Raw genomic sequence first — 26,567 nt, 5'->3', positions numbered from 1 at the left:
GGGAAAACTGGATATCCGCATGCAAAAGAAAGAAGTGGTTCCTTACCTTATATAATACACAAAATTAACACAAAATGTATTAAAGACCAAAACTTAAGAGCTAAAACTATAATACTTTTATAAGAAAACATTGAGGAGAAATCTTGATTTCATTATATTTGGCAACAATTTCATAGATATGATACTAAAATTACAGGAAAACAAAAGAAAAATAAATTTTACGTCATGAAAATTAAAGTATCATCAAAGGGCACTAACAAGAAGTAAAAGATAACCTATAGAATATGAGAAAATATTTGCAAGTCATATATCTGATAAGGAATTAATATCCAGCATATATAAAGAACTCCTACAACTCAACAACAAAAAATAAATTCAGCAAAGTTGCAAAATACAAAATCAATATACGAAAATATGTTGCATTTCTATGCACTGAAAACAAACTCTCAGAAAGAGAAATAAAACAATTCTATTTACAATTGTACTAAAAAGAATTAAATACCTAGAAATAAATTTAAAGAGGTGACAGACATGTACACTGAAAACTATAAGATATTGATGAAAGAAATTGAAAAAGACACAAATGAAAAGATATTCTGTATTTATGAATTGGAAGAATTAATATTGTTAAAATTTGATATTGCCCAAAGCAATCTATAGTTTCAGTGCAATCCCTATCAAAATTCCTATTGGCATTTTTCACCAAAATTGTACAAATAATTATAAAATTTGTATGAAACTACAAAACACACCAAATAGCCAAAGAAATCTTGAGAAAGAAGAACAAAGCTGGAGGCCTCATGCTCCCTGATTTTAAACCATATTACATAGTTAATATAGTAATCAAAACAGTGTAGTATTGGCATTAAAAGAGACACATAGGGGACTTCCCTGGTGGTCCAGTGGTTAAGAATCTGCCTCCCAATGCAGGGGACGTGGGTTTGATCCCTGGTTGGGGAAATAAGATCCCACATGCTGTGGGGCAACTAAGTCCGCGTGCCGCAACTCCTGAGGCCGTGCACTCTGGAGCCCACGAGACACAACTAGAGAGAAGCCCACACGCTGCAATGAAGAGTTTGTGAACCGCAACAGAAGATTTTGCATGTCGCAAAAAAGATCCTGCATGCTGCAAATAAGACCCAATGCAGCCAACTAACTAAATAAATAAATAATAAATAAATATTTTTTAAAAAGAGAGAAACACGTAGATCAACGGAACAGAATAGAGAGCCCAGAAATAACCCACACATATGTGGTCAATTAACTTATGAGAAAGGAGCCAAGCATATACACTGAGGAAAGCAAAATCTCTTCAATAAATGCTGTTGGGAAAATTGGACAGCCACAGGCAAAAGAATGAAACTGGACTACTGTCTTATACCATACACAAAAATTAACTCAAAATGGATTAAAGACTTGAATATAAGACCTGAAACCATAAAACTTCTAGAAGAAAACAGGCAGTAAGCTCCTTGACATCAGTCTTGGTGATACCTTTTACTATTATAAATACTGGAATGAACATATTTATACATAAGCATATGTGAACATTTCTGGTTACCTCTTCAGAATAAATTTGGTCTCCATGTTTTTAAATATACTGCAGATGGAAAAATTCTAAGTAATCAAACATACTTAAGTATGTTAACTTATTAAAGTAAACTTTATGACACCAAGATTTACTCTCAAGCATTGTATGCTTTCTGAAAAAATAATTGATACAGTTATTAGCTTTCTTTTAAATTATCCATGCTGACAGGTTCACAATAACTGTGAATAGGGATTTCTGCACCTTTTTCAATCTTGGAGGTGAGATGATATAGTGGAAAGAGTGGGCTCTTGAATCAGATAGATGTAAAATCAAATCCTACTTCTACTGCTTGCTAGATGTAAATGGTGGATAAGTTAGTAGACTTCTCTGTTCCTCAGTTTGCTTATTGTATTCTAATATTAATACTGCCTATATCAGAGTTTTTGGGAGAAGTAACATGAGATAATATAAGTAATGTGCCTGCTATATAATAGGTGTTCAATCAACTGTGGCTATCAATGCTATTTTTTTAATCCATACAAAAATATTTTAAGGTAAAATATTTTCTTTGGCTCTACCTTCCAAATTGAATAAATATTATTCTCACTACTGTCACCACAGAGACCCCAGTCCAAGCTATCATTTTCTCTTGCCTAGACTCCTAAAACAGACTCCTATTTTCTTTCCACTCCCCTGTTCTCATTTAGTCAATCTCAACACAGCAGCAAACAGAGTGAGGTTTTACAGCATAAACAAAATTACACCACTCTTAAACTCAAAACCTTTTGATAGTTTCCCATCTCACTTAGAATAAAATCTAAAGATCTCACCTTGGCATACAAAGCCCATGGGATCTGACCTCTGAATACATTTCTAATATTACTTCCCACCATTATTCCCCGTTGCTCACTCAGCTTGAGCTACACAGGGCTGCTTTCCATTTAAGTTCACCAAACACATGCCCATTGTAAGGGCTTGTACTTGATATTTCTTTAGCTAGAAACTTTCCCCCAGATATTTGCATGGTCCGTTTCCTATTTTCATTGAAGTTTTTCCTGGACTCTTACTTCCTTAAGGATACTTCCTCTGAAAACTCTATCTAAAATCGCAGCTACGTCATTTTATCCTCTTCTCCTGCTTTACTTCTTTTGTAGCATTATGCTACACCTGGCATGAAATTATTTATCTATTTGAATGTGTTTGTAGTATAAGTTCAGTGAGGCCTGGAGCTCAGTTTTGCTCCCTCTCTATCACTCATACCTAAGACAGTGTCTGGCATACAGTATGTGCTCAGTAATTATGTGTGGAATGAATAAATGAATCTATATTTTTAGATAATTCTGGATTTTAATATATTTCCTTTGAGAAAATCTAGTCTAATTCTTTTTCATTTTGCCTAATTATGTTTAATTATTCTTCCTTATATCTTTCTCCTGACCTATGGATATCAGCCTATCATGCTTATCAGCCCATTTTATTCTCTAGAGTAGAAAATTTTACACATTGGAAATTTTAACATCTTCTTCCATATCGACTTTTTACATAATAAATAATTCTCATTAAGAATAAAGATAAAACCTAGCTTATTTTTATTTCTCCCATATAAGTTATCAATTAAAGCAAAATATTATCCTGTTAGAACCCCAACAGATATATATATATAACTTGATTGTAATATATATATTACTTGACTGGCTTTTATGTGTGCCCCTAAATTCATGATTCATGTTTCTAAACTACTAAAGGAACACAAGTATTTATTGAATTATTTAATCAGAGACTTTGCTCTGCAACCTGAAGGGCAGCCTTCATAAACTATCCAATCAATATTAAACTGGGAACCTTATCCTAGGATGCTATCCTATTGAAAGCAGTGATCTTTTTAAACCCTAAAATATATCCAATCACTCCCTATCTTAAAAATCTTTCAGTGGCCTCCATTCTCTATAAAATGAAGTTCAGATTATTTCACATGGCTTCAGGAAGAAGATTCAGGTTTCTGAAGTCCTGAAACTTTTTTTTTTTTTTTTTGGTGTGAGGGAGCTTTTTAAAATATTTGAAAATATCTTACTTTTGTAAATCTGCATAGTATGATTATGTGAATAGCTTTCTAGGGCACCACCCAAGGTTTTAGAAAATGTCTCTGCAAATTAGGGCCCTGAAGTTTAAGTTTCAGTTGCTTATGTAAACTCTCCTTTCATGGCCAATATACTACATTGGTTAAGTTGTGAACTCTGGAGTTAGATTTCTTGGGATCAAGACTCATCATTGTACTTCTTTAGTTATGAGAGCCTGGATAAGTTACTTCTTCTCTCTTTGCTTAATATTTCCATGTCTAAAATGAAAATTGAAAGAAAAGAGACCATATTTAAGATGGAATCATAAAAATTTACTCAGTCCAAAAGGACAAATAAATGGGCAAATATATTTTTTAAAGAATTTAAAAAGACTACTAACTGTTCAAAAAAATAATAGCATGTATTGGAGAGCTTATAACATAGATAGAAATTAAATACATAACAATAACAACACAAAGGGTGGGAGGGTGAAAAAAATGGAAAAATGTTTTGTAGTATTCTTGCATTGTACCTTAAGTAGTAAAACATAAAGACAGATCATATTAAGTAAACAATGTATAGTACAATAGAGTGAGCACTAAAAAATAATACAAAGAAGTATATCCAAAAACCAATAGAAGAGATAAAATGGAATTATAATAAAAATTAAAACTCAATCCAAAATAAGGCACAAAAGATAAGGTGGGACAAATGGAAAACAAATGATAAAATACTAGACTTAATGTAAGTAGAAAATGTAAGTAGAATAAACACTCCAATAAAAAGACAGAGCTTCAGACTGGATTTTAAAATGAACCAAGTATATCCCCTTTTTAATAAACTCATTTTACATATTAGATTTTGAATATGTTCAAAATAAAAGGATAGGCACAAATATACTATGTAAAACCAAACATAAAAAAAGTTGATGTGAAAAAAAGAAGTTGATGTGTAGGCTTTAAGATAGAGAGATTACCAAAAGTAAAGAGGAATATTTTGTAATAATAAAAGGATCAGTTCATCAAAAAGACATAATAATCACAAATATGTAAAAGCATCTATTAAAATAACTGAAAAATACATAAAGAAAATATTGACAAAAGAAGAGTTGGACAAGTTCACAATCATAGTTGGAAACTTTAATACTCCTTTCTCATTGAAAATTATGAAATTAAAAATTCAGTAAGGATACAGAATATTTAATTATTAAAATATATTTTGGATTTTTGTCACAAATATATTTTGTGACAACACAATTACCTTGACATAATTAATACTACATTATATCCAATAATTTCAGAATAAACATTCCAGTTGAATGCATATGGAATATTCACTAAAGTAGACCATACCCTGGGCTACAAAGCAAGTTTCATATGGAATATTTTTCCTGACCATGATGGAATTAAATTATAAATTAATAACAAAAAGATATCTGAGGGCTTCCCTGGTGGCGCAGTGGTTGAGAACCCGCCTGCTGATGCAGGGGACACGGGTTCGTGCCCCGGTCCAGGAAGATCCCACGTGCCGCGGAGCGGCTGGGCCCGTGAGCCGTGGCCGCTGAGCCTGCGCTCCGCAACGGGAGAGGCCACAATAGTGGGAGGCCTGCGTACCGCAAAAAAAAAAAAAAAAAAAAAAAAAAGATATCTGAAAAATCCCCCAATATTTAGAAATTTAGCAAACATTTCTATGAAACTTATGGATCAGAGGATTCATAAGGAAAATAGAAAATATCTTAAATGTAATGATAATGAAAACACAGCTAATAAATATTTGTGGGGTGGGGACTTCCCTGGTGGTGCAGTGGTTAAGAATCTGCCTCCAAATGCAGGGGACATGGGTTCAAACCCTGGTCCAGGAAGATCCCATATGTCGCAGAGTACCTAAGCACAAGTGCCACAACTTACTGAACCTGTGCTCTAGAGCCCATGAGCCACAACTACTGAGCCCACATGCTGCAACTACTGAAGCCTGTGTGCCTAGAGCCCATGCACTGCAACAAAGAGTAACCCCCACTCACAGCAACCAGAGAATGCCCATATGCAACAAAGACCCAACCCAGCCAAAAATTAAAAAAAAAAAAGTGGGGGTGGGTGTATCTAAAACAAGGTTTAGAGAGAAATTTATAGCTTTTAATGCCTATATAAGAAAATGAATGTTTAAAATAAATAATCTAGGCTTTTAACACTATTGGGTAGAAGTATTTCTAACTTACTGGTTAGAAACAGAAGATAAAATTAAACCCAAATAAAAAAATTTTAAGTGATACAGACCCTGAAATTAATAAAATAAGAAAACAGACAAACAGGAAATCAACAAAGGCAAAATTTTGTTCTTTGAAAAGTTTAATAAAACTGATATACCCTTAGCAAGACTGATCAAAGAAATAAAAGAGAAAACACAAATTACCAAAATCAGGAATGAAAAAGGTGGACACCACTACAGATTCTACAAACATTAAAAAGATAATAAAATACAAGGAACGACTTTATTCTGTTAAATTTGACAACTTAGATAAAATGGACAAATTCCTTGAAAAACACAACTTCTGAAAATGTAAGAAGTAATTGACATAAGGAGAAACAGAATATATGAATGGTGTGAATCTATTAAAAGAAATTTAATCTGCAATTAAAAACCTTGCCAAAAAGAAACTCCAGGCCCAGATTGTTTCATGGTGAATTCTATCAAACATTTTAAGAAGAAATAATATAGTATTACAAAAACTCCTCATAGAATAAAAACAGAGGGAATACTTCCCAACTTGTTTTATGACAACAGCATAATTTTGATGCCAAAATGTGATAAGGTTTTTTTTATAAGAAAAGAAAATTACAACCTGATATCCCACATGAACATAGACACAAAAATGCTTAAAGAAATACTATCAAATCCAATCCAATGATACTTGAAAAGGATAATACACCATAGTTTATTATGGTTTATTACAGGAATGTAAGGTTGTTTTACCATTTAAAAATTAATCATTGCCATCCTTATATTAATATAATAAAGGAGAAAAACTGTGAACAACTCAATACATGCAGAAAAAGCACTTGACAAAATTCAATACCCATTCATAATAAAAAATAAACATCCAACAAACTGGGAATAAATGGGAATTTCATCAATCTGGTAAAATATATTTAGAAAAACCCTACAGTTTGTATTATACTTAATGGTGACACATTCTGTGTAACATATAAAAAAACAGGGATGTCCACTCTCACAGTTTCTATTTAGAATTGTACTATAAGTCCTAACTAATGCAACAAGACAAGAAAAGTAAAAGGCATAAATGTTTAAAGGAAAGATGTCAACCTACATTTATTCACAGATGTTATGATTGTGTATGTAGAAAATCAAGAGGAATTAATGAAGTAATATTTTAAGAAAATCTCAGGAAGCAAAGCCAATATGCAAAGATTAATTGTATTTCTATAATCAACAAACTCTGGAAATGTAATTTAAAACAATACTATTTGCAATAGCTTTATCAACAAGTGTGTAGAAATAAACTTAACAAACAATTTGTAAGTTCTCTCCATTGTAAAGCACAAAATATTGCTTAGAGAAATTAGAGACAAAAATCATCCTACAGATTCAACACAGTCTAAATAAAAATTTCAGTAGTCCTTTTTGAGGAAATTACAAACTGATTCTAAAGTTTATATGGAAATTTAAAGGACCTAGAATAGCCAAGATAATATTGAAGAATAAAAATAAAGTTGGAGAACTTATTTCAAGAGTTAAATAACTTTAAATAATTAAGATAGTGTGGCACTATTGTAAGGAAAGACAAATAGATCAGTGGGACAAAACAGAGCTCAGAGATGGACACATAACATATACTGGCAAATGATTTTCAATGAAGTTACCAAAGCCATTCAATATGTTAAAGAAATATTTTTAAATAAAGGGAGCTGGAGAAACTGAATATATGTATGAAAAATAAAGAATCTTGACTCCCAACTTACCTAAAGAACAAAATTGATAATCCTACTTCATCAAAATTAAGAACTTTTGCTCTTCAAAAAACACTATTAAAGAATAAAGAGCAGTGTAGAGACTGTGAAAATATTTGTATTTATCTCACAAAAGAGTCATATCCAAAATATATTTTAAATGCCTATAAATCAATAATAAAAACACAAAGGACAGGCTGGGCTCGTGAGCCATGGCCACTGAGTCTGCATGTCTGGAGCCTGTGCTCCACAACGGGAGGGGCCACAACAGTGAGAGGCCCGCATACCGCAAACAACAACAACAAAAACACAAAAGACAAATGAACAACACAATTGAAAACTGGGAGACATGAACAGACACTTCACAAAAGACTATATCTAAATGGTCAATAACTTAAGAAAAGATACATCAACATGCAAATTAAAACAATGTGAAATAGGAGGGATTAGGACATCCTTGCCTGTTCCTCACCTTGGGGGGAAAGCATGCAGCATTTTACCATTAAATATGATGTTAATATAGGGTTTTTTTTAAATGTGCCCTTACCAGTTAAGGAAGTTCCATCTATTCTTACCTTATTAAGACTCTTATTATGAATGGACATTAAATTTTGTTGAATGTTTTTTCTAAATACATCTATTGAGATGTATTTTTTAATAATCCTACTTCTGGGATTCCAATTATGTTTATGTTTGGTGCTGTAAAATAGCTCTCAGAACCTCTGGATTTTGGTGGGGGGTTTGGTTTTCTACGTTTATTTCTCTTTGTGTTTTGGTTTGGGTAATTTCTTTAACATATTTTCAAGTTCATGGATTCTTTTCTTCAGCTGATGAGCCCATAAGGTAATTCTTTATCTCTGTCACTATGTTTATTTCTAGCATTTCTACTTTATCTTTTCTTATTGTTTCTATCTCTCATGCAATTAGCTCTGATTTTGTTTGTTGTTTACCTTTTTCATTGAATGCCTTAATCTATTAATCATTTTTATTTTAAATTCCTTGTCTGATAGTTTTAACATCTCTGTCATATCTGAGTCTTGTTCTGATGTTTGTTTTGTCTCTTCAGAATGTTGAGGGTTTTTTTTTATTTTTTTTTTTACCTTTTTGTATACCTCATAACTTTATGTTGAAACTGAACAGTTAGGACAGTAGAGACTGAGGTAAATTTGGGGAGGATGAGGCTTGGAGATGAGCATGTCTTCCCTTCCTCTAGACCTTTAGTATGGGAATTTGGGTTAATCTAGAGAGGAGTTGGCCTGAGTTTGGAGTTTGTTGTTGCTATGGTTACCTTCAGTGCACTACAGGCTTCAAATTTCTCTACTGATTTCTTGTGCTTAGGGTTAGGCAAGTTTGCCAGAGTTTTATTTTTCTCAAGTTTTACTCTCCCTGCCTGCTTTGTGTCTACCTTTCATACTACTACCCCCAGAGATAATCTGTTTCTTGATGCCACTGTAACAATTGTATCCCACTGTTAATTTTACTCATTGTTTGTTAGTGGGCTGGTGGGGAACTGGGGGGTGGGGTGGGAGGTGGGGGAGTGGGTAGATATCCTCTGATGTTCTGGTAAGGCTTAGTCTTAAGTACTGCGAAGCTGGGTCTTGGGGGTGTGGCCTTCACGAGTGATCCTGCCCCTTTGCCAGCTCTAGTGCTGGTCCTAGCACATAGCCTCTCCCTGAGTGGTAGAATTTTTGTCCCTGTCCCTTCCCAGCTGCAATGTTTTTCTACAAAGTCCTAAGGGGATACTTTTTGTTGCTTTTGCCCTGCAGATTACAGCTTTACTTCTGTAGGAAAAAATATGGTAAATGGGCCTGGAAGAAGTTTTTGCAGTCGCTGCTGTTCCCCCCACCTTCCTCCCCCAGGCAGCCCCATATAGGGAAGCTTTCTCAATACTTGTTGGTCTTTGCTATGAGCATCTGATGGAATTCATGGAGGAAAGCAAGAGGGTGAAAACCTTCTTGCCTGTGGTACCCAAGGATTTCGCACACTCATGCCGGCCCACACTTAGTGTTTAGTAATTCATTAAATTCACAGAGAAGTTGAGTCTTATCAGCTTACATGGCATCCGATGGCTTCTGTCCCAGGTAAAAAAAAAAAAAAAGCTTGGTTCCTATTTCTCCCTGCAAAAGTCTATGCCTCCCCAGTTCTCTGTTTAGTTGTTTGCCCTGCAAATTCAATTCCCTAATGGATTCAAGAAAAGTCATTAATTTGCATTATGTTCAACTTTACTGTTGTTGTTGTAATGCTAGAAGCAACACTCTTTCCAGCTCTCTAAACCTCTGAGCTGAAGTTGGAAGTCTATACAACCACTTTTGAAAACTATTTGGAAAGTTTCTTTCTTTCTTTTTTTTTTTTTAACATCTTTATTGGGGTATAATTGCTTTACAATGGTGTGTTAGTTTCTGCTAAGTGAATCAGTTATACATATACATATGTTCCCATATCTCTTCCGTCTTGCGCCTCCCTCCCTCCCACCCTCCCTATCCCACCCCTCCAGGCGGTCACAAAGCACCGAGCTGATATCCCTGTGCCATGCAGCTGCTTCCCACTAGCTATCTACCTTACGTTTGTTAGTGTGTATACGTCCATGACTCTCTCTCGCCCTGTCACAGCTCACCCTTCACCCTCCCCATATCGTCAAGTCCGTTCCCCAGTAGGTCTGTGTCTTTATTCCTGTCTTACCCCTAGGTTCTTCACGACATTTTTTTTCCTTCTTAAATTCCATATATATGTGTTAGGATACGGTATTTGTCTTTTTCTTTCTGACTTATTTCACTCTCTATGACCGACTTTAGATCTATCCACTTCATTACAAATAGCTCAATTTCGTTTCTTTTTACGGCTGAGTAATATTCCATTGTATATATGTGCCACATCTTCTTTATCCATTCATCCGATGATGGGCACTAGGGTTGTTTCCATCTCCAGGCTATTGTAAATAGAGCTACAATGAACATTTTGGTACATGACTCTTTTTGAATTTTGGTTTTCTCAGGGTATATGCCCAGTAGTGGGATTTCTGGGTCATATGGTAGTTCTATTTGTAGTTTTTTAAGGAACCTCCATACTGTTCTCCATAGTGGCTGAACCAATTCACATTCCCACCAGCAGTGCAAGAGTGTTCTCTTTTCTCCACACCCTCTCCAGCATTTATTGTTTCTAGATTTTTTTGATGATGGCCATTCTGACTGGTGTGAGATGATATCTCATTGTAGTTTTGATTTGCATTTCTCTAATGATTAATGATGTTGAGCATTCTTTCACGTGTTTGTTGGCAGTCTGTATATCTTCTTTGGAGAAATGTCTATTTAGGTCTTCTGCCCATTTTTGGATTGGGTTGTTTGTTTTTTTGTTATTGAGCTGCATGAGCTGCTTGTAAATTTTGGAGATTAATCCTTTGTCAGTTGCTTCATTTACAAATATTATCTCCCATTCTGAGGGTGGTCTTTTGGTCTTGTTTATGGTTTCCTTTGCTGGGCAAAAGCTTTGAAGTTTCATTAGGTCCCATTTGTTTATTTTTGTTTTTATTTCCATTACTCTAGGAGGTGGGTCAGAAAGGATCTTGCTGTGATTTATGTCATAGAGTGTTCTGCCTATGTTTTCCTCTAAGAGTTTGATGGTTTCTGGCCTTACATTTAGGTCTTTAATCCATTTTGAGCTTATTTTTGTGTATGGTGTTAGGGAGTGATCTAATCTCATACTTTTACATGTATCTGTCCAGTTTTCCCAGCACCACTTATTGAAGAGGCTGTCCTTTCTCCACTGTAAATTCCTGCCACCTTTATCAAAGATAAGGTGTCCATATGTGCATGGGTTTATCTCTGGGCTTTCTATCCTGTTCCATTGATCTATCTTCCTGTTTTTGTGCCAGTAGCATTCTGTCTTGATTACTGTAGCTTTGTAGTATAGTCTGAAGTCAGGGAGCCTGATTCCTCCAGCTCTGTTTTTCGTTCTCAAGATTGCTTTGGCTATTCGGAGTCTTTTGTGTTTCCATACAAATTGTGAAATTTTTTGCTCTAGTTCTGTGAAAAATGCCAGTGGTAGTTTGGTAGGGATTCCATTGAATCTGTAGATTGCTTTCGGTACTAGAGTCATTTTCACAATGTTGATGCTTCCAATCCATGAACATGGTATATCTCTCCATCTATTTGTATCATCTTTAATTTCTTTCATCAGTGTCTTATAATTTTCTGCATACAGGTCTTTTGTCTCCTTAGGTAGGTTTATTCCTAGATATTTTATTCTTTTTGTTGCAATGGTAAATGAGAGTGTTTTCTTGATTTCACTTTCAGATTTTTCATCATTAGTGTATAGGAATGCCAGAGATTTCTGTGCATTAATTTTGTATCCTGCTACTTTACCAAATTCATTGATTAGCTCTAGTAGTGTTCTGGTAGCATCTTTAGGACTCTCTATGTATAGTATCATGTCATCTGCAAACAGTGACAGCTTTACTTCTTGTTTTCCGAGTTGGATTCCTTTTATTTCCTTTTCTTCTCTGATTGCTGTGGCGAAAACTTCCAAAACTATGTTGAATAAGAGTGGTGAGAGTGGGCAACCTTGTCTTGTTCCTGATCTTAGTGGAAATGCTTTCAGTTTTTCACCATTGAGGATGATGTTGGCTGTGGGCTTGTCATATATGGCCTTTATTATGTTGAGGAAAGTTCCCTCTATGCCTACTTTCTGCAAGGTTTTTATCATAAATGGGTGTTGAATTTTGTCAGAAGCTTTCTCTGCATCTATTGAGATGATCATATGGTTTCCTCCTTCAATTTGTTAATATGGTTTATCACATTGATAGATTTGCGTATATTGAAGAATCCTTGCATTCCTGGAATAAACCCCACTTTATCATGGTGTATGATCCTTTTAATGTGCTCTTGGATTCTGTTTGCTAGTATTTTGGTGAGGATTTTTGCATCTATATTCATCAGTGGTATTGGCCTGTAGTTTTCTTTCTTTGTGACATCCTTGTCTGGTTTTGGTATCAAGGTGATGGTGGCCTCGTAGAAGGAATTTGGGAGTGTTCCTCCCTGTGCTATATTTTGGAAGAGTTTGAGAAGGATAGGTGTTAGCTCTTCTCTAAATGTTTGATAGAATTCGCCTGTGAAGCCATCTGGTCGTGGGCTTTTGTTTGTTGGAAGATTTTAAATCACAGTTTCAATTTCAGTGCATGTGATTGGTCTGTTCATATTTTCCATTTCTTCCTGATTCAGTCTTGGCAGGTTGTACATTTCTAAGAATTTGTCCATTTCTTCCAGGTTGTCCATTTTATTGGCATAGAGTTGCTTGTAGTAATCTCTCATGATCTTTTTTATTTCTGCAGTGTCAGTTGTTACTTCTCCTTTTTCATTTCTAATTCTATTGATTTGAGTCTTTTCCCTTTTTTTTTTTTGATGAGTCTGGCTAGTGGTTTATCTATTTTGTTTATCTTCTCAAAGAACCAGCCTTTAGTTTTATTGATCTTTGCTATTGTTTCCTTCATTTCTTTTTCATTTATTTCTGATCTGATTTTTATGATTTCTTTCCTTCTGATAGCTTTGGGGGTTTTTTGTTCTTCTTTCTCTAATTGCTTGAGGTGCAAGTTTAGGTTGTTTATTCGAGGTGTCCTGCTTCTTAAGGTGGGCTTGTATTGCTATAAACTTCCCTCTTAGAACTACTTTTGCTGCATCCCATAGGCTTTGGGTCGTTGTATCTCCATTGTCATTTGTTTCTAGGTATTTTTTTATTTCCTCTTTGATTTCTTCAATGATCACTTCATTATTAAGTCGTGTATTGTTTAGCCTCCATGTGTTTGTATTTTTTACAGATCTTTTCCTGTAATTTATATCTAGTCTCATGGCGTTGTGGTCGGAACAGATACTTGATACAATTTCAATTTTCTTAAATTTACCAAGGCTTGATTTGTGACCCAAGATATGATCTATCCTGGATTCAAAGTTTCTAATGAAGTCAAACATACAGTTACTCTGGGACCCAGAAACACCATTCCCAGGCACGTACCTAAGGAAAGTAGGTGCATATGTAAACAAAATGACTTGTATAATAACAATCAAAACCAATTTGTTCATAATGGTATAAACTAGGAATAAACACTATGCCTATCAACAGGAGAATGGATACACAAGTGTGGCATAGTCATACAATGGAATACTACACAGTTATTTAGAATACCAATATATGTATAAACACTGATGAATCTAAGACAAATTTTTTAACAAATAAAGGAAGAAAGACTTAAAATAATTTGTACTGTGGTAGCCATTCAAAATAAGTTCAAAGTTACCTCTTGATAACACTGATGGGAAAGGAGTATGAAGGAATTTTCTGAGGTGATGGAAATAGTCTATATCTTAATTTTAGTAGTGGTTCATGGGTGCATATATCTGTAAAAATTCATCAACCTATAAACTTAAGTTTTGTGCATTTTACTGTATGTGAAATATAATTCACTTTTTAAAAATAAAGTAAGAAAAAGATAAAAGCAGGAGATATTTTTCATGCAATTTTCATTTCAGTATTGGTCAGAGCCAAGTGCAACCAATCACTAAGACCTCTTAAATATTTTCTTCCATTTTTTCATCTTTTTACTTCCTCTCTACTACTGTTACAGTTCAGAAACTTATCACCTCTTATCTGGACCATTGTAACTGCCTTTAGATTGGTTCCCTGCCTACAGTCTTGCCTCTTCAGGCATATACAAGCATAATGATTAAGGATTCACAATGATTAATTCACTCTCCTCAGTGATTAATTAGGAGTGAACCTGGTTGTTAGTCCCATGGACCTTGGACTACAGATGAAAAGTAATGCTCACAATGTGTGTGTGTGTGTGTGTGTGTGTGTGTGTGTGTGTGTGTGTGTATGTATGTGTGTTTTACTGGGGGAGGTGCCATGTGTGAGAACACTGTCCCATAAGTAGGTTGGCAGCCCAGGCAATATTGATGGCAGAAATGTCAAGTAAAACAGACAACATGGGTCTGTCCAGCCAAAGGCAAACAAGCTCATGGTACTTGTGTTGTCCTCATGTTTACAGGAGAAAGGATCCAGAGGTCTCTGGGACACTAGTGAACTTCCCTGAGAGCTGTGCTCCTGCCAGAGGAAGGAAGACTGCAGGATTCTGAGCTTTGCTGGCAGGCCCTTCACCTACAGCTGCATCCCCAATCCCTGGAGATTCCTGTTAGTTGCAGAGACCCGGTAAGTCAGCCCTGGCTGGTTGCTACCAAACTCCATCATTAATTCTAAGAAGCTCATGATTTTCAGTTATAGCACAACCTTATTAGCTACCCCAGAGGAGGTGATAGGGAAGCAGCTGCTTTGGGGAATAGGACTGGCATGTGGAGGCCATGTCAGAACTGCCCTCTGAGCAAGCTCGTTGGAAAAAAACAAAAACTTGGTAGTCTTCCAACAGGGGTCTCAGAAAATATCCTCTCTTTCCTCATGGGCAGCAGGGAGTCCAGGTGTCTAGGTTGCCTGGAAGCCAGACTTTGGTGTGAGAATGGGCAGGAATGTTGCAGGGTATCAACAGTGGCCCAGAGACCACATACTAGGCAAGGGCAGACTGGAAGTAGGGGACATGTGGAAGGTAATAGCCTGTGTTTTAGAATATTATCAGCTTTAAGAAACTGATAAAACTCTGTAGATCCAGAAAATGCATGTGTACCCATGCACAGAATCTTCCATGTAATCCCAGTGGGGTCATATAATTGTGAAACTCATCCTTCATAGTCCACGTGCCTTCATGTAAAACACCTTTGGTTGTCCAAGAGAGTAGTCTGAAAACTAAAACCATATCAAAATGAAACTCTCTGTAATTGAAGATGTAGAGTTTTGGAGGTTGGAGAAAATCCATGAAGCAATCAATCAGAGAAGGAGACATACTTGGAGCACTTTGAAGTTGATGGGTGGTGAGGATCTGAATCAGTTTGGGCAGGCTGGGATAACTAATTAAAACAGGAAATAAATGAGGTATAGTAGGTATGGGGAGATGAGACAGTGGATTAGATCTGAATGATGTTGAGTGTTAGGTATCTGTGGGATATCCATGTGGAAATGCCCAATAGACAGTTGAAAATAAAAAAAAGGATTTAACTTCAGGAGACAGGCTAAACCTGTTTGGAAATGGACTGGGAGTCATTGTCTTGAAGGTAGCTTTTTAATCCATAGCTGAACATGAAATCAACCAGAGAATAGATAAAGTAAGAAGAGAAGTAGGCTAAGGTAGGACTCCTGTGATCCCCAAAAGTTCACAGGGAAGTTGGTGGAAGATGTATCCAAGAAAGTTTACTGATACTCACCATTCTCTCCATGTTAGCTGTAGGCATCCCTTCACAGTAAAGTAATGTTAGAGTTGGGTTGACAATCTGCATGTTCTTTTCGAAAATCCTTATGTAATATGTGTGTACTATTATTTGTTTTCTCTATCAACTGCATAGATGGATTTCAGTTCATTAAAAATCAATAATGTGCATTTTCTCTTAACTCATGATATTGAAAAGGTAGATAAACAGTTTCTTTTGTAGGTAGATATTTAGGTTTATTCTTAGAAAGAAATGAAATCTTTCATGGAAGGTGGTCCCACAAAGAGAAAATGATGCATCATCTGTGTATAGCTAAATTATAAAAGTGAATTTTAAAATGTTTAGTAATTTTTAAAAATATGGTTTCTGAAGTTGTACATCCTGCTTATTTTAAATGTTTTACAATATGATTTGAAGTCCATCCCTGAGGACAAAATGGGGCAAAATATATAAAGGCAGTAGAATCAGAACTGACTGGCTAGTCTAATTTTTTTGTGAGCTAAGAGTATGGGGTGAGGAGTGATATTTATTTCATTTTCCATAATCCCAATGCTCACACTGTATAGGGTAACAATGGTTACCTCCATCATTAACCATTAACAATGGTTAATCCATCATAAACAAGCACCACTTACACACTAGAGTTTATGTGATACCCCGAACCCTTGCCTTTTGGAATTTGCATGCTATTGCACACAAATAGACAATCGCAATCTCAAACCCTCTGCTTTACGGTAATGAACTTTCTCTCCACTATTTAGTGAGGATAGATTTTATAGTATAAATAAATTGAGGATGAGGTTTCTAATGCTGGTTCTGTATACAAAAATGTCTAGCTTGAAAGAAATTTTGTTGAATTTAGTGTAAAACAGTATGTATTTCCTTAAAGATTAATATAAGTTCAGAATAACTCATCCAATCAAAGAATAAAACAAAACTCAATGAAGTACTTTGAAAAGAAACAACACTTTTACATACCTGATTTTAACCAAGATTTTCCAAACAAACAAATGAATAGAGATACCCATTAGATAATAATAGCTAACACCCATGAAGTGTTTTATTGACTAACCTTAGGGGTTTATTTTCTTCAAGGAAACAAAATGGGCATAATATAAACCGGGGTAATTGCTGTGATTGTGAAAACCTTTACAGCACACAAGGAAAATATCTATTCATATTTAATTCCAGTAATACAAAGCAATGATTTAAAATTTAAATATCATTTTCATGGCCTAGTAAATTGTCTACCTACTTAAAACACACACACAACACATACACACACACACACACACACACACACACACACACACACACACACACACACACAATGATTGGTAAGAGCACTCAGGATAATTTTTCTAAAAGAAAGTCCAGAAGATCTGAGGTGTCTGTATCAAAGTTAATTTATTGCTGTGGAATATAAGGTATTTTTGCTTTGCCCCATATTTCTATTTGTACCCTTCCCTATCATATAGGCATGTAGGACCAGATGAAATATTCAGAAGTCATCAAATAGGCAAGTGCTTCTCAAACTTTGTGTGCATGTAAATCACGTGTATTTCCATCGGGTGAGGTGGATGAAGTTCCCTTTCATCTCAACTTATGGTAATGATGGAAACATGACCTTGTTCTTACCTGTTCAGCTTTGAAACCCTTCCTACCAAATTTGTGATTATCAGTCAAAGCCACCTCAAAGTGAACACAGTTTTCTTCTCCTTTTGTACATACTGTAAATACCATCATTATGCCTCCCATTTAATCTTTAAACATGTTCTATGTGCCAGGCGCTCTTTATGAACTACTCCATGAATTCTCAAAGCAATTTGAAATTATAAGTACTGTTATTAGCTCTGTTTGCAGTGAGAAACAGAAGCTCAAACCTTTAAAATGGTATCCTGGTGATCTGAATTCAGAGCCTCACTTTTGACCCCTGAGTAATACTCCTTCCCCTACTAATGGATCAGTGATGTGGTCCTGGCTCACAACTCTATTTGCCTGCTTTACTTCAAGTATTTCTTGGTAGTCCACTCGGCCACATTGTCAAACACATGTTGAATTGAAATCTTCTCACCCTGTGCTTAATTAGCCTGATATGTATTCTTTCTTTGTCTTTTTTAGCCTCGCAACTTCTTGTTTCACTAACTTAATTTAGACTAGGTAAACAAGCATTTTATCATCTAGAGAGAGTAATGAGATCCCATCACGGGAGATGTTCAAGGAGAGGCTAGATTGCTACATCTCCTGCAAAGAAGATAGATTCAAGTCTTAAATGAAGATCATTTGAGTTAGTTCCACAGTTCCTTTCAGCTGTCAGACTCCATTGTTCTACCAATGTCATTATACATCTGAAAACATGACATTACTAAGACCTTGAAAATTTCATATTCCTATGAGTGGGTCAGGCTTACTATTTTAATGTATTCTTTAGTTTTTACCTACCTTTTACCTGGAAAATTTCTATTTAGCATTTATGAACATCCTTTGGGATGGTAGCATTCCACATCACTGAAAACCTCCTTAGCTTAATGTTATGTCAGAGATAGATAGATAAATAGATAGATCCCATATTTTATTTAATGTTTACATTTTAGAAAATTTCTTTTGAAATACTTATAGAATCACAGGAAGTTACAAAGACATGTACAGAGAGGTCTCCTCATTATATTTTTATTTTATTATTTTTTAATTTATTTATTTTATTTTTATTATTTTTGGCTGTGTTGGGTCTTCGTTGCTGTTCCTGGGCTTTCTCTAGTTGCAGCGAGTGGGAGCTACTCTTCGTTGCAGTGCTCCGGCTTCTCATTGCGGTGGCTTCTCTTGTTGTGGAGCATGGGCTCTAGGCACGCGGGGTTCAGTAGTTGTGGCACGCAGGCTCAGTAGTTGTGGCACAGGGCCTTAGTTGCTGCGTGGCATGTGGGATCTTCCCTGACCAGGGCTTGAACCTGTGTCCCCTGCATTGGCAGGTGGATTCCTAACCACTGCACCACCAGGGAAGCCCATCATTATATTTTTAAATTAAAAATTTTATTGGATTTTAAATTTCAAAAAAAGCACATTCTAAAAATTTCCCTGAGTCAAAGACATATCAAATGAAAATGGAATATCTTCACCTTTGCACCACCATTTGCCCAGCAACACTGTTAAACAGTTTTGTGTGTGTTTTTCAAGTCCTTTGTTAATATGCATATATGATTGACCATATAAAAGAAGCCAGAGTACAAATAATCCCAGCTTCCTTTCCATCCCTGCATAGTTTTGCCCAAGGTCCTATGATTGTCAAAAACAATAGCCCCAAATATAATAGTGGCTACTACTTATGGAGTACTTTTGATGTACCAGGCACTGGGTACGGTGCTTTATACACACAATCTCAAGTATTTATCACAACTTTATGTATTTTATTGGGGTTTGCAAGGGAGGAACTGCTGCTTAAGGTTGCACAGCCCCTATTATCATAGATTGGAATTTAATCCCATCTATCTGACTTTGAAGGCTATAATCAAAAGTTCATTGTACTGCTAGAACTTTCCATGGAATAAGAAATAAAAAAGAAAACCAAATAGGGAAAATATCTACACCTTTTAAATTTCCTGACAATTCAATAAAATCAGCATTAAAAAAACCCCCATAAAAACAAAAAAAAGTTACTGGTAATATCGGTCAAACCAATTTCTTGAATTTATACTATACTCACAGAAAGAGTTGAGTGATTGACTCTTGCTTTTCTACCATTATCCCTATCCCCAGGCAGCCCCAGCATGAGAGCAGGAAGTGTTTATCAGACAAGGATTTCTCAACATACATCTCTGCCTCAAATGTGATATAGATGGTGATTTCCTAACCAGTGTATTTAGTCTTAGGTTTGAGAAAAGGGTGACTCTATAGGGACCCAACAGGAAACTGCACCTGTCCGCCAGCCTATCCCATGGACAGCAGAGAGCCATTGTTAAAATTTGAGTTCCTTCCCACGAATGTGATTGTCAGAGTGGAGAAGGGCTGGCCTCCACTGATGACCTCTCCAGGAGAGGGAATCTCAGGTCCTTGACCCCAACATCATGGAGGCTCATACTCTCAGTGGCATCTGATCCCACTGCCTACTGAAGCTGAATGCAGAACCAAGCCTTGGGGTGCAGAGACCACTTACAAAAAACCCAGGCTGAAGTCAGTGGAAAAGGGAAAATACAAACTCCAGCACTGTAGTCAGGCCCAGAGAGAAAGAAGAGATTGAGAAAAAACATCTTAGCTGAATCAGGAGGACGTTTCTGTCCAGCGGTTCTGGTGCAAACAGCTTTCTGACCAGAGAAGAATAACATTATGTGGGGTTTTAAATGTGGCACCATGGCCCCTTTGCCTATGGTGGTCTTACTGTTCTCCTTTCCAATAAGAGCAGTGGTTCCAATGGAGACCACGTGGTGGCTACGGCTCAGTTCCCAACCAGAGAGCAGCAACTCTGCTTCATTCTTTCCCAATCAATAAATCATCTCAAAGGCAAATGAGTGAGAATTAAATTATATAGGAATAACCCTGAATCAATGAGATTTCTAAAAAAAAACTGTAGGAGAAGCAAATGACTTACAAGCTACAAGGCTTTATTACAGTTAGTAAATTGCTTGCAACACATCTCCCAAACACCAGTGTGTTGCAACATAAAGATGACAACCCCCTAGTTAGTGAACAAAGGGAGTTTCCAAATATTTTTTATGCAAATTTAATTACATTTTATTTAAACAAGTGTGCCCTTAATGTCATACTATAATGTAGCCTAAGAGATGATGCTTTCTTTCTGTCTTGCTTATCAAAATTACAGTAGGAGTAATACTATGCATTATATATTATTTACCATGAAAAATTTCCTCCTCATATTATCTTACTTAAGGTATTCAGGCTTCCCTCAGGGTTTCAAATAGATAATCACTAAGGTCATTTCAACTCTGGTTTTATTATTACTATTATAGACATTGATACACACAAAAATGATACTAAACCTATGTATTACATAAATGCCATGAAAATATGTTTAATATTTTATAATATGCTCTTAAGAAGTAAGTATATCCTGACACTTGGCAGTGTTTTTCTCAACTGTGATGGTAACTAAACTAGTTACCACTGACTCTTGCCAAAAGCCTTGGATTTCTGGCTTTGGTGGCAGGGCTTGGTGCTCTCACTCTAGTTCCTGGACTGGAAAGGTCACTCTTTGTAAAACAGGCTGTTGACTGTCATGCATCATGAGAGGGACCTTCCATTCTAGGAGCTGCCTTGAGCATGCTCATTTCCTAATGTAAGAGTTGAAAATCCTTCTTTGATATCTCTAGGAACTCATTTTTCTAGAATGGACATTTATAAGTGCCTATGGACTGACCTTTTGGGAGTACCCATGTAATCTCTCTCTAAGTAGCTATTTCGGGACTCCTCAGACTGCAAACACAACTCAAGGGCAAAAACCTGAATAGAAACTGTAGAAATGAAGAGCAGTTGATTCTCTTGCGATTCATTAAATTCGTGGCAATCATTTTCTCCCAACATGCAATGAAGAGATCAGCTTCTCATCTCTTTAGAGACATTTGTGGGTGAATTTCAGTGCTAGATTTTTTGTTAGGATGTGGGTGGCTAAAGCCTGACAGACTGCCTTCTCCTCCTTTCCATTAGGAAAAGAAAGGAGATGCATGGATGTAGGCTCATTTAACTGGGATTCTACAAAGCACCAGTGAATTTTCTCCACTTGTTCTGGTAGCCATGGCCTTGGATCTTGGAACTAGACTCCTCATGTTGCATGTTCAACCGGACATGTATCTGGAGCTACAGTACTAACAGCATATCTGCTCTCTTGGCACCAAGTCATTCCTAATTAGGTCTGCTCACCTAGACGTGGTGTTTCCTTTCTTCCTCACCAGAAACCTATGTCTTCAAGTCCCCTGATTTCTGGTTCTGCCATTTCTCATGACCTGGTGATGACACTGTTGATGTGGGTTTTAAAGGAAAAATTGCAGAGCCATCAAACAGCTCTGTAGGTCATAGAAGGGGAGAAGGCTATACATTTGAAAATCTTGCAGTATTTTACCCCACCAAAATTAGAATATAAACATCAGACAGGGTAAACAGTTAAGTCTCTAAAGTTTAAAAAATCCCATTAGCAACATGGGTTTTTCCATATGTTAAGGAGAAGTACAGAAATGATGCTTATGAAAGACCTTAGAATCATTAGCCATTAGTGAAATACAAAAAAAAAAAAAATCAATGAGATACCACTCTACCCACTAGGATGGCTATCACCAAAAAAACTAATAACAAGTGTTGGTGAGGGTGTGGAGAAATTGGAACCCTCAAACACTGTTCATAGTAATGTAAAATTATGCAGCTGTTTTGGAAAACCGCCTGACAGTTCTTCAAAAGTTTATGCATAGAGTTACTATATAACTCTATGCTATATAACCCAGCAGTTATACAGATACATACTCAAGAGAAATAAAAATATAAATCTGAAAAAACTTGTACACAATGTTAATAGCAGCATTATTCATAATGGTCAAAAAGTGGATACAATCCAAATGTCTATCGACTGATAATTGGATAAATAAAATGTGATATATCCACACAGTGGAATATTATTTGGCATAAAAAGGCATGAAGTACTGATACATGCTACAACATGAATGAAGCTTGAAAACATGATGCTAAAGGAAAGAAACTAGACACAAAAGCCCACATATTGTATATTTCCATTTATGTTAAATCCCAGAATAGGCAAATCCATAGAGATAGAAAGTAGATTAATACTTGCCTAGGGTTGGAGGTTTTGGGGGAAAATTATGAGTGACTTCTTATGGATATGGTACTTGTTTTGGAGTTGTGAAAATCAGTTCACTGGAAAGAACACAATGAACATGAGATTACAATGTGTCGAATGCTCAACACAGTTGTAATTGTTTGCCCTGGTAGAATGGAACACAACAGTTGTAAAGAGATGCTATATTGAGAGAGCAATGTCAGCCAGAATGTCCAGTTTTTTCTACACACAAGAAATTCTCCATAATTAAGTTCATCACTACTAGACCTGCCTTACGAGAAATGCTAAAGGGAGTTCTTTAAGTTGAAATGAGAGGATGCTAACTAACAACATGAAAACATATGAAAGTATAAAACTCATAGTCAAATTCAAAATGCTCTCATACTGTAATAGTGGTACAAAAATTACTTTTAACTATCATAAAAGTAAAAAGATGAAGTATTCATTATAACTATAGCTACAATAATTTGTTAATGGATATATAATATATAAAATATTTGAATTGTGATGTCAATAACATAAAAAGTGGAATTATGAGAAGTTAAAGTGTAAAGTTGTTGTATGCAGTCAAAGTTAAGTGTTATCAGTTAAAGTTAAGTTGTTATCAGCTTAAAATAGACTGTTATAACTATAAAATGTTTTATGTAAGCCTCATGGTAACCACAAATAAAAAACTTGAAGTATACACATAAAAGATAAGGAGAAAGGAATCAAAGCATACCTCTACCCAAAAAAGCATCAAATCACAAAGAAAGACAATAAGAGAGAAAGAAAGAAACTACAAAACATAAAGAAAAATTTTCAAAATGGAAATAGCAAATTCTCACTTATCAATAATTTCTTTAAATATAAATGGATTAAATTTTCTAATCAAAAAACACAGAGTGGTTAAATGGATTTTTTTTAAAAAAGCTAGAACAATATACTGTCTACAAGAGACTCATTTTAGTTTTCAGGACACATGTAGGCTGAGTGTGAAGGCATGAGAAAAGATATTCCATGCAAGTGGCAATGAAAAGAGAGCAGGAATGGCTATACTTATATCAGACAAAATAGACTTTAAGTCAAAAACTGTCATGAAAGACAAAGAAGACAATTGTATAATGCTAAAGGGGTCAATTCATCAAAATGATATAACTGTTATATATATATCCCCAACGTCAGAGCACTTAAAGATATAAAGCAAATTTTAACAAAACTGAAAGGAGAATTAGTAATACAGTAATAGTAGGGAATTTCAATATGTCACTTTCAGCGATGGATAGATCATCCAAATAGAAAATCAATAAGAAAACAGCAGGGCTTCCCTGGTGGCACTAGTGGTTGAGAGTCCGCCTGCGATGCAGGGGAGTCGGGTTCATGCCCCAGTCCAGGAAGATCTCACATGCTGCGGAGCGGCTGGGCCCGTGAGCCATGGCTGCTGAGCCTGCGCATCCAGAGCCTGTGCTCCATAGGCCACAACAGTGAGAGGCCTGCATACCACAAAAAAAAAAAGAGAGAGAAAAAAGGAAAACAGCAAACTTGAACAACACTATAGACCAAATTGACCTAACAGACATATACATAATGTTCCGTCCAATAGCAGTAGAATATACATTCTTCTTAAGTGCACACAGACCATTCTTCAGGATAGATCATAAAATAGGTCACAAACCAAATCTTAGCAAATTTAAGAAGATTGAAATCATCAAATATCTTTTCCAACCATAATGTTTAGAAATCAGTAACAGGAGAAAATTTTGAAAATTCAAAAATAGGTGGAAATTAACACACTCTCGAGTAAACAGTGGGTCAAAGAAGATAATCAAAAGAGAAATAAAAATGTCTTGAGATCAAAAAAATGAAAATATAGCATACCAAAACTTATGGGATGCTGCAAAAGCAGTTCTAAGAGGGAAATTTATAGTGATAAATGCCTACATTAGGAGAAAAATAAAGATCTCAAAAAATAATGTAACTTTGCACAAGAAGAGACTTGAAAAACAACAAACTAAATCTAATGTTAGCAGAAGGAAGAAAATAAAAAAGATCAGAGCAGAAATAAATGAACTAAAGATTAGATAAAAATAGAAAAGATCAATGAAACTAGGAGTTGGGGTTTTGAAAAGACAGATAAAATTGACAAATCTTTTGCTAGACTAACAAGAAAAAAAGGAGAGAAGACAAACAAAATAAATGAAAGAGGAAACATTGTAATGGTTACCACAGAAATACAACGAATTGTAAGATAATATTGTAGACATTTATACCCCAACAAATTGGACAACGTAGGAAAAAAATGGATAAATTCATAGAGCATACAATCTGTTAAGACCAAATCAGAAATAGAAAATCTGAGGAGACCAATAACAAGTAAGGAGATTGAATCAGTAATCAAAAGCCTCCCAACAAGGAAAAGGTCAGGATGGCTTCACTGGTGAATTCTGCCAAGCAATTAAAGAAGAATTAATACTAATTCTTCTCAACTCTTCCAAAAAAATTGAAGAGGAGGGAGTACTTCAAAATTCCCAGCATTACACTGATACCAGAGCTAAACAAGTACACTACAAGAAAATTACAAGACAATAACCCTCTGAACATAGATACAAAATCCCTAAAAAAAACCCCAACATCTAGCAAACCAACAGCACACTAAAAAGGATCATACACCATGAGCAAGTGGGATTCATCCCTCGGGTGCAATGCTGGTTCAATATATGCAAATCATTAAATGTGATATACCACATTATAGAATGAAGATTAAAAATTATATGTTCATCTCAATGGGTACAGGAAAAGCATTTAACAAAGTTCAGCACACTTTCATGATAAAAAGCCTTAACAAATTAGGTATGGAAGGAATGTACCTCAACATAATAAAGGCCATATATTGACAAGCCCACAGCTAACATCATACTCAGCAGTGAAAAGCTGAACCCTTTTCTTCTAAGATCAGTAACAAGGCAATGATGCCAACTCTCATCACTTCTATTCACTTTAATACTGGAAGTCCTAGACAGATCAGTTAGGCAAGAAAAAGGAATAAAAGACATCCAAATTGGAAAGGAGGAAGTAAAATTGTCTCTGTTTGCAGATGACATAATATTATATACACAAAACCCTAAAGACTCCACCAAAACAACTGTTAGAACTAATAAACAATTTAATAAAGATGTAGTATATAAAATCAGCTTACAAAAATTAGTTTCATTTCTATGAGCTAATAGCAAACTATATGAAAAAAGAAATTAAGAAAACAATTCTGTTTACAATAGCATCAAAAGATACCTAGGATAAATTTTCCCAAAGAGGTGAAAGATCTGTACACTAAAAACTATAAAACAGTGATGAAAGAAATTGAAGACACAAATAAATGGACAGATATTTACGTTCATGAATTAGGAAAACTAATATTGTAAGATGTCCATACTATGCAAAGTGATCTACAGATTCATTGCAATCCCTACCAAAATTCCATTGGCATTTTTCACAGAAATAGAACAAATAATCATAGAATCTGTATGGAATCACAAAAGGCACCAAATAGCCAAAGCAATCTTGAGCAAAAAGGACAAACCTGGGGGCATGACACTACCAGATCTCAAAATAGACTACAAATTTATCGTAACCAAAATAGCATGATCATAAATGAAATAAAACAAATGGACCAATGGAACAGAATAGAGAGCCCAGAAATAAATCTATGCATTTATGGTCACTTGATCTTTGGTTAAGGTACCAAAACACAAAATGGGGAAAGGACAGTATCTTCAATAAATGGTATTGGGAAAACATTATCCTCATGCAGAAGAATGAAACTGGACACTTATCTCACTCTGTATATAAAAATCAACTAAAAATGATTAAAAACTTAAATGTCAAATCTGAAACTAAACCTACTAGAGGAAAACATAGGGCAAAAGCTTCTTGACATTGGTCTGGGCAATG

Source organism: Aethalodelphis obliquidens, unplaced genomic scaffold, assembly GCF_003676395.1.
Source record: "Aethalodelphis obliquidens isolate GAN/ISIS:26980383/991018 unplaced genomic scaffold, ASM367639v1 scaffold70, whole genome shotgun sequence".
In the NCBI taxonomy this organism is placed as follows: domain Eukaryota; kingdom Metazoa; phylum Chordata; class Mammalia; order Artiodactyla; family Delphinidae; genus Aethalodelphis; species Aethalodelphis obliquidens.
Note: the sequence above shows the minus strand (reverse complement) of the source record.